We start from the raw sequence: 7,269 nt of genomic DNA, 5'->3' as shown, positions 1-7,269 counted from the left end.
ACCCTCCCTACAGCCTTTGGGTCACGCCTCCTCATTTGCATACATGACTCAATCCTCAAATCCCCAAATCCCCAATCCCCAAATCCCCAATCCTAAATCCCCAATTCTAAATGGCTGAATGACAAAATGCCCAATCCTAAATATAAAATGCCCTATCCTAAATACAGAATGTCCAATCCTAAATACCAAATTCATTTTCGACTTCGACTTCGACTTTTAGTTTTCGACTTTTAGTTGTAATCTGACCCAATAATCCCTCCATAGTTTCGTCTTGGAACTCTGCCATGCAGGCCATTTTGTCCAGTCCCTGTCTTATGGTGGAGTCATGAACACTGACCTTAACAGAGGCAAGTGAAGCCTGCAGTTCTTTGGATGTTGTTGTGGGGGTTTTTGTGACCTCTTGGATGAGTCGTCGCTACGCTCTTGGGGTAATTTTGGCCGGCCGGCCAGTCCTGGGAAGGCTCACCACTGTTTTTGGATAATGGCACTCACTGTGGTTCACTGGAGTCCCAAAGCTTTAGAAATGGCTTTAAAACATTTTCCAGACTGATAAATCTCAATTACTCTGTTTCTCATTTGTTCCTGAATTTCTTTACATCACAGCATGATGTCTTGCTTTTGAGGATCTTTTGGTCAACCACTTTGTCAGGCAGGTCCTACTTATTTATTTATTTTTTTAACCTGTCCTGCCCAGCAGCCTCGTGTAGAGTATGATGAGCTGGATACCATATTGTGCCATACAGATTTTACTTTAACAAGAGAGTATTAATATACTCCTTTGTCTGTTTTATTATTTATTTAATTATGTATTGATTTGTCACCGGGCCGGACGGGGGGGCAGACATGGGGATGGGGGAGCACAAACATTGCACAAACAGACAGCACAGAGAAAGGACAACACGTACAAGAGAAGGGGGATGGAAGGCGGGGACAACAGGGAATAGCAGAGGGAAACACCAATTGCAGAAAGCAACGAAACCTCAGCCACAGGCAGGCAAGAACCCCAGTAGCCAATAGGGGTGGGAGAAAAAATAAATAAATAAAAATAAAAATATGACTCCCAGATGCACCGCGATGCAAACGTGGAAGACCAACCAACAGACGCCCAATAAATACATAAATAAATAATAAATAGTTTGTTCTCGTGTTTTCGTATTTCTGTGACCCACAGGATTCCTGTGGGATTCCAGCAGGATGGGAGTCAATTCCACGTAACTGGATAAAAGTCAAGGACGGGAAGATCAGTTTCTGTATATAAATATGCATTTCTAATATGAATAAACTTTTCATTGTCAGATTTTTTTTTAAATCAGAAACAGGATGTCATTGTGGGATTGGGAGTGGACAGGATTTTGTTTTTTCCCTGTCATGGGATTGGGATGGGAGGGATGGGACAGTGAGTGGAATGTTACAGGAGTGAAAATCCACTCGTGTCACTGTCCATGTGGAAATATGGAAATTCCATATTTTTTTGTTTTATACTAAAAATGAAGAAACAAAGAAAAACATGATAATGATGATAACTGACATGATAACCTAATTAAATTAATATACCTGGATCAGTAGCCTAGTTGATTGCATGTGGTTTAATATTATGTATTTATCCATGTACACAGCAAGTTTTTGATTAATGTCTGCATGTGCTATTCATAGTTTCAGTCACATGACATGCGCAGTGACCTGGATGGCAAAACAGTAGTTACGTATTGTAACTCCAGATTCTATCAGTTTAGGCGCAGCCCTCTAAGGCCATTGCTATTGGGTTTACCCCTACGTGCGCGCATGGGAAGGCGCACTGATAAATTTTGTCTACGTGTGTGGGCCTCTCCTACGTCCGCACCTTGTATATAAACAACAGTGAGACCCAGCCTTCGGCTCCCATTGTGCCTTTTCGTCAGCAATGACATCCAAGGCTCAGTGAGGCCCACTGCTTAGAGGGCTGCGCCTATAGTCTGGAGTTACAATATGTAACTATCGTTCTATTTCGAACAGGCTTCGCCCTCTAAGGCCATCGCTATTGGGTTTCGAGGCAAAGCAGGATGAGTCAACGCCTCACTGGCCCATACGGTACCACCAGGTACAGAATAAGCCACCCGATCCCCCGCAGCCTGTGGCATTGGTGTAGCCATGAGTGCAATCACCAATGGCGCAACATGGGAAGGCAGAGAACCGACACATTCGTAAAAGGCCGGGGACCAGATGGGGAACAGCTGTGCAGGTGCAGATGAGGTCACGACAGCAACCGCATCAGCTGCACACAGAGCAGGGCCAGTGTGATCAGCCACCGCTCCCCACGGATGGGAGAAAAGCACCGCACACTCACAGAGGACAATCACTCAGACAGAACACTCATTACTGAGTTAATCAAGGAGAAGTGGGAGACAGGTAGAAACGGACGAAAGAGCACAGGGAAGACCAGTAGGCCGCTGTGCAGATGTCGTCCACCGACATTCCACTGTGCAACGCCACAGAGGAGGAGACGCCTCTTGTGGAGTGCGCCCTGATGCTGTCCAGGGGAGATACACTGGCTGACACATATGAGATAGCCTCGCACAGCCAGTGAGACAGGCACTGCACCGAAAAGGGGAAGCCCCTTGGACTGTTCCCTGAAGTGTACAAACAGGCGCTGTGAACGGCTACTTGCTACGTAGCAGGACAGTGCGTGCACTGGGCAGAGGAGGTGAGATGTAGCTTCATCCTCAGACCCATGGGGTGGAGGAAAGAAACCTGAGAGGGTAATCACCCGCGATGGGAAGGATCCGGTGATGCCCTTAGCCATGAAAGCAAGATTAGGGCGCAGGACAAGTTTCCTGGCGTGCTGACTACCTTGTAAATGATACCTCCGGCTCAGACCAGCTATCGTTAAGTATGCTGAAAAGTTTGTAGCTTTCTTTTACAGTGACAGCCGCTGGTTAACGTGAATGGGGCGCTTCACAGTGTGCGACCCAATAGTCTCCCAGTCGTTTTGTTATACGACTGATAGGCTAAAACTGAATTGCCCTACGGGGATAAATAAAGTTGTTTGAATTGGACAGCAGAACTGCCGTCACCCCGTATCCGGAGACACGAGCAGAAAGGCCAAAAGGCATGCCCTTCAGGGAACGCTTCACCAGCAGGTGAGCAAACACAAAAGCCTTTGTGGCAGGATGAAATGGCGGCCGCATAGGTTTTAACCATACTGAACGACAGACCTCTCTCCGTGAGCAGCTGGAGGAACGAAAGCACCCCGGCATTGGACAAGCTACAGCGTCCAACTCCTGGTCCAAACACCGGCGTTGGAACGCCAACCATTTGAAGGAGAAAGAGGACTGAGTAGAAGCGATCCCTGGATGGTGCACACCACCACCGGGGAGAGACCTAAAGCCTCTAGGCGCCGCCGCTCAGCGAGAAGCAGGTAACTTCTGACCGCGCCACTCATCTGGACGAGGGCCCCCCCTCGACATGATGTCAGCCCCTCTGTTCAACACACCAGGGATGTACTCCGCTCTGATGGAGAGCAGGTGAGTGTGCGCCCAAAACAGCATCTGTCTGGCCAGGCTCAGCAGCTGCGCCGGGAACATCCCGTGTAACCTGCTGCAGCCCTGTTGTCGGTGCGGACCAGCGCATACTGGTTCCGCAGCAGAGGGGTGAAGTGTCGGACCACTTTCCACACCACTTGAGAAGCTCCAACACGTTTATGTGGAGAGGCATGTGGGCCTGCCGCAGACCACCCACCACCTGAGAGAGGCAGGTCCTGCCCCAGCCCATCATGGAGACGTCTGTGAAGACCGAGATATGGGGCATGACCCTGCTCAGGGGGACCCCGACTGACAGAGAAAGGGGGTCCCACCAGTATGCAAGATCCAAATCTACAGATAGAGGAACGGCAACTAGGCGATGCTCCTGTCTCACTGGGTCCACACGCAGGCGGATGAACCACCGCTGTAGCTTCCTCATGTGCAGGACGCCCCGGGGGGGCCACCACGTGAGCTGTGACATGAGGCCCAGGAGCCTCATGACCGAAAGTGCCTTCATCACCTTTTGTCAGGATTTGTGTGTGGTGAAGCAGGTTGTAGGACCCAAACGCAGGACACAAGGCAAAGGAGGTACAGTTCAAAGGGTTTTAATACAAACTAAAGGCGAGCACACTTACAAACAGAGTGGCTGATTGACTGAGTCCAAAAACAAAGGCTGTCCAGTAGAAATCCAAAAGGGTGAAAACCAGAATCCAAAAATGAGCAGGGTAACAGGGTAACAGGGTAACAGGGAGACATGGCAAGTAAGGCAGAAGACACGAGAACACACTGCAACACAGGGAGACAGCATACAATGAAACACCAGGTATATATACACAGGGACTAACGAGCAGGGCGGGAGCGACACAGGTGAAAGACATGAGGCTAACGAGGCGCAGGGAGAGAGAGCAGGGGAAAACAGAGACAGACATGCAGAGGGATCACTGGGGTAACAGACATGAAAAAGGTTACCGAACACTAGACGACAGACAAGACAGAACCCCAAAACCCAACAGACCAAAATAACAGATAATAATGCTGACTAAACACAAAAGTACAATGTGAGTACAACATGGCCGACAGGCAGAGTGTGACACCTTTGGCGGAGCCACATGGCGGAGCAGCTGTGTCAGAGCTCCAGGGAGAGCCGCTCTCTCAGGAGGGAGGAATCCAGCACCACGCCCAGGTAGGTGAGTGCATGGGAAGGAAAAGGAGCGATTTTTCCCAGTTCACCGTGAAAAACCCAGGCGAGACAGGTGTGCAACGAGCTTGGCCGTTTGCACCAATGCCTCGTCCCAGGACCATGCCAGCAGCAGCAGGTCGTCCAGGTAAAACAGGACTATGATGCTCGCCCACTGCAGCGGCTCCAAGGCTGTCTCGATGCACTTGGAGAAGGTGCATGGGGCCAGAGAGTAACCGAACGGCAGGCGGTTGATACTGGACGCCCTGGAAAGAGAAGCGCAGGAACTTCCTGTGTGCTGGGATGACAAGAATGTGAAAAAAACCAATCCGTACATTGTGGGGGAAATGTGTTTAACGGCGGCCGCTGACCCAGCTGAGGCAGCAGCGGGCCAGGGAACATGCTCTTAGGGCACACATTTGTCTCCACAGAGAAAGTGCAGGCAGAACATGAACAGTGAACACACAATTACCCCCCAAATGTCACTGGCGCTTCCCGGAACGCCGTGGCTGCACAGTGGAGTTAGACCATGAGCGGGCCACCCCCGGCACCTTGGGAGTGCGAGCTGAGCCGGTGGGGCAGGAGGCCAGGGGACGGCGTAGGGAGCTGCGTCTGCAGCAGCCTCGGGCCAACCGTGGCGCTGGTGGTCCTTTTTGCGGCCGCGGTGGTCTCACCGGGGAGCGGCAATAGGACAACACCACACACAGGGTTGAGTGTGTGTGTACCCTGTCCACACAAAGCGTAATGCCCGCTTTTTGGGCTCACGACACAGCCTGCCTTCTGTGAACAAGGGGGTACATCAAAAATTAGTGCATCAGAAAGCACAACAACCATCCAGCATTTTGGCAACACAAAAGTAAGAAACTCATAGTAACAGTACATCACTTGCTTCCTGGTTGGCGGGCAGTGGAAAATAACGTCTTTTTTGCACTCCAAGGGAGCGTTTCCCTTGGAATGTGACGTCACATGAAAATTATGAATAGAGTTTGTAATATAGTTTAACTTAAGTCATTATTATGCATGATTTTATTTGATTTGATTGGACAGTAACACAAATAAATGTATTAAAAAAATACCATCACAATGACAATATACATTTATCAGAACTGTCGAGGGTAGCACAAGACAGTTACAAACTTATTTCTTGAGTTTCTTGTTAAAAACAAAGGGTGTTACTTGGAGTACCTCATAGGGATCCTTTTCGTGATGTTATAAGACACCTGGTATAACAGTCCAAGCCTGTGGGTGGCAAAAAAAAGCACTTTGTGTGAAAGTAATTTTAACAGGTGCAATTGACCCTTTGCAAATTCAATTTCGATTCAATTCAATTTTTTTCAATTTTATTTATATAGCGCCAAATCACAACAATAGTTATCTCACAGCGCTTTTCATAAAAGAGCAGGACTAGACCATACTCTGTGATGCTATTTACAGAAACCCAACAGTTCCCACCAAGAGCAAGCACTAGGCGACAGAGGCAAGGAAAAACTTCCTTTTAAGAGGCAGAAACCTTGAGCAGAACCATGGCTCAGGGTGGGCAGCCATCTGCCTCGACCGGTTGGGGTGAAGGAGAGAGAGAGAGAGAGAGAGAGAGGGAGAGGGCAGGAGAGGAACAGAGAGAAAAAGAGAGGGATGGAAGGAGAGAGAGAGGGGAGGGAGGCAGCCTACATAATATACACAGACAGTAAAGGTGATGTTGCTATAGACTAAATGAAAAATGGTACAGATATTTATAGTAGTGTTAATGATAACAGTCGTAATGTTAATGATTATAATAACAATAGGACTAGTAACAATAGTCGTTGCAGCAGAGGGTGTTTAGCAGGAACACAGGGGCAGCAGGTGACCCGCAGCCACAGATCCAGACTCCACAGCTCCAGAGCCAGAAAACCTGCAGGAAGTGATAGGAGAGGGACGAGAAAGCACAAGACTACCAGAAAGGGGAGAAGTTGTGTTAGTAACATGCAATAATGGGATGAGGTTGCATACAGAGGGAGAGAAAGTAGAGGAGAGAGGAGCTCAGTGCATCATAGGAAATCCCACGGCAGTCTAGGCCTATAGCAGCATAACTAAGGGATGGTTCAGGACTCACCTGAGCCAGCCCTAACTATAAGCTTTATCAAAGAGGAAAGTCTTAAGCCTACTCTACTACTACTTAAATGTGGAGATGGTGTCTGGCTCCTGAACCCAAACTGGAACCTGGTTCCACAGGAGAGGAGCTTGATAGCTGAACGCTCTGGCTCCTAGTCTACTTTTGGAGACTCTAGGAACCACAAGTAACCCTGCATTCTGGGAGTGCAGTGCTCTGGTGGGGTATTAAGGTACTATGAGCTCTTTAAGATAAGATGGTGCCTGACCATTAAGAGCTTTGTAGGTAAGAAGAATGATTTAAAATTCTATTCTGGATTTTACTGGAAGCCAATGCAGAGAAGCTGAGACAGGAGAAATATGATCTCTTTTCCTGGTTCCTGTCAGAACACGTGCTGCAGCATTCTGGATCAACTGAAGAGTCTTAATGGACTTTTTCGAGCAGCCTGATAATAAGGAATTGCAGTAATCCAGCCTAGAAGTAACAAATGCATGGACTAGTTTTTC

At 48.5% G+C, this 7,269-nt stretch overlaps 1 long non-coding RNA gene across 1 annotated transcript in view; it reads right to left on the bottom strand.

Annotated features, from left to right (window-relative positions):
* Positions 1-5,930, bottom strand: part of LOC123976960 — an 8,425-nt gene extending 2,495 nt beyond the window's left edge. The window contains exons 1-2 of the long non-coding RNA XR_006826479.1: positions 5,860-5,930; positions 4,592-5,454 (exon numbers count right to left, since the gene is read on the bottom strand). This is a non-coding gene — a long non-coding RNA (uncharacterized LOC123976960). The remainder of the gene's footprint in view (positions 1-4,591; positions 5,455-5,859) is intronic.
* Between the last annotated feature and the right edge of the window lie 1,339 nt (positions 5,931-7,269).

Source organism: Micropterus dolomieu, linkage group LG09 (genome assembly GCF_021292245.1).
Source record: "Micropterus dolomieu isolate WLL.071019.BEF.003 ecotype Adirondacks linkage group LG09, ASM2129224v1, whole genome shotgun sequence".
NCBI classification, from domain to species: domain Eukaryota; kingdom Metazoa; phylum Chordata; class Actinopteri; order Centrarchiformes; family Centrarchidae; genus Micropterus; species Micropterus dolomieu.
This window is presented reverse-complemented; position numbering and strand designations above follow the sequence as displayed.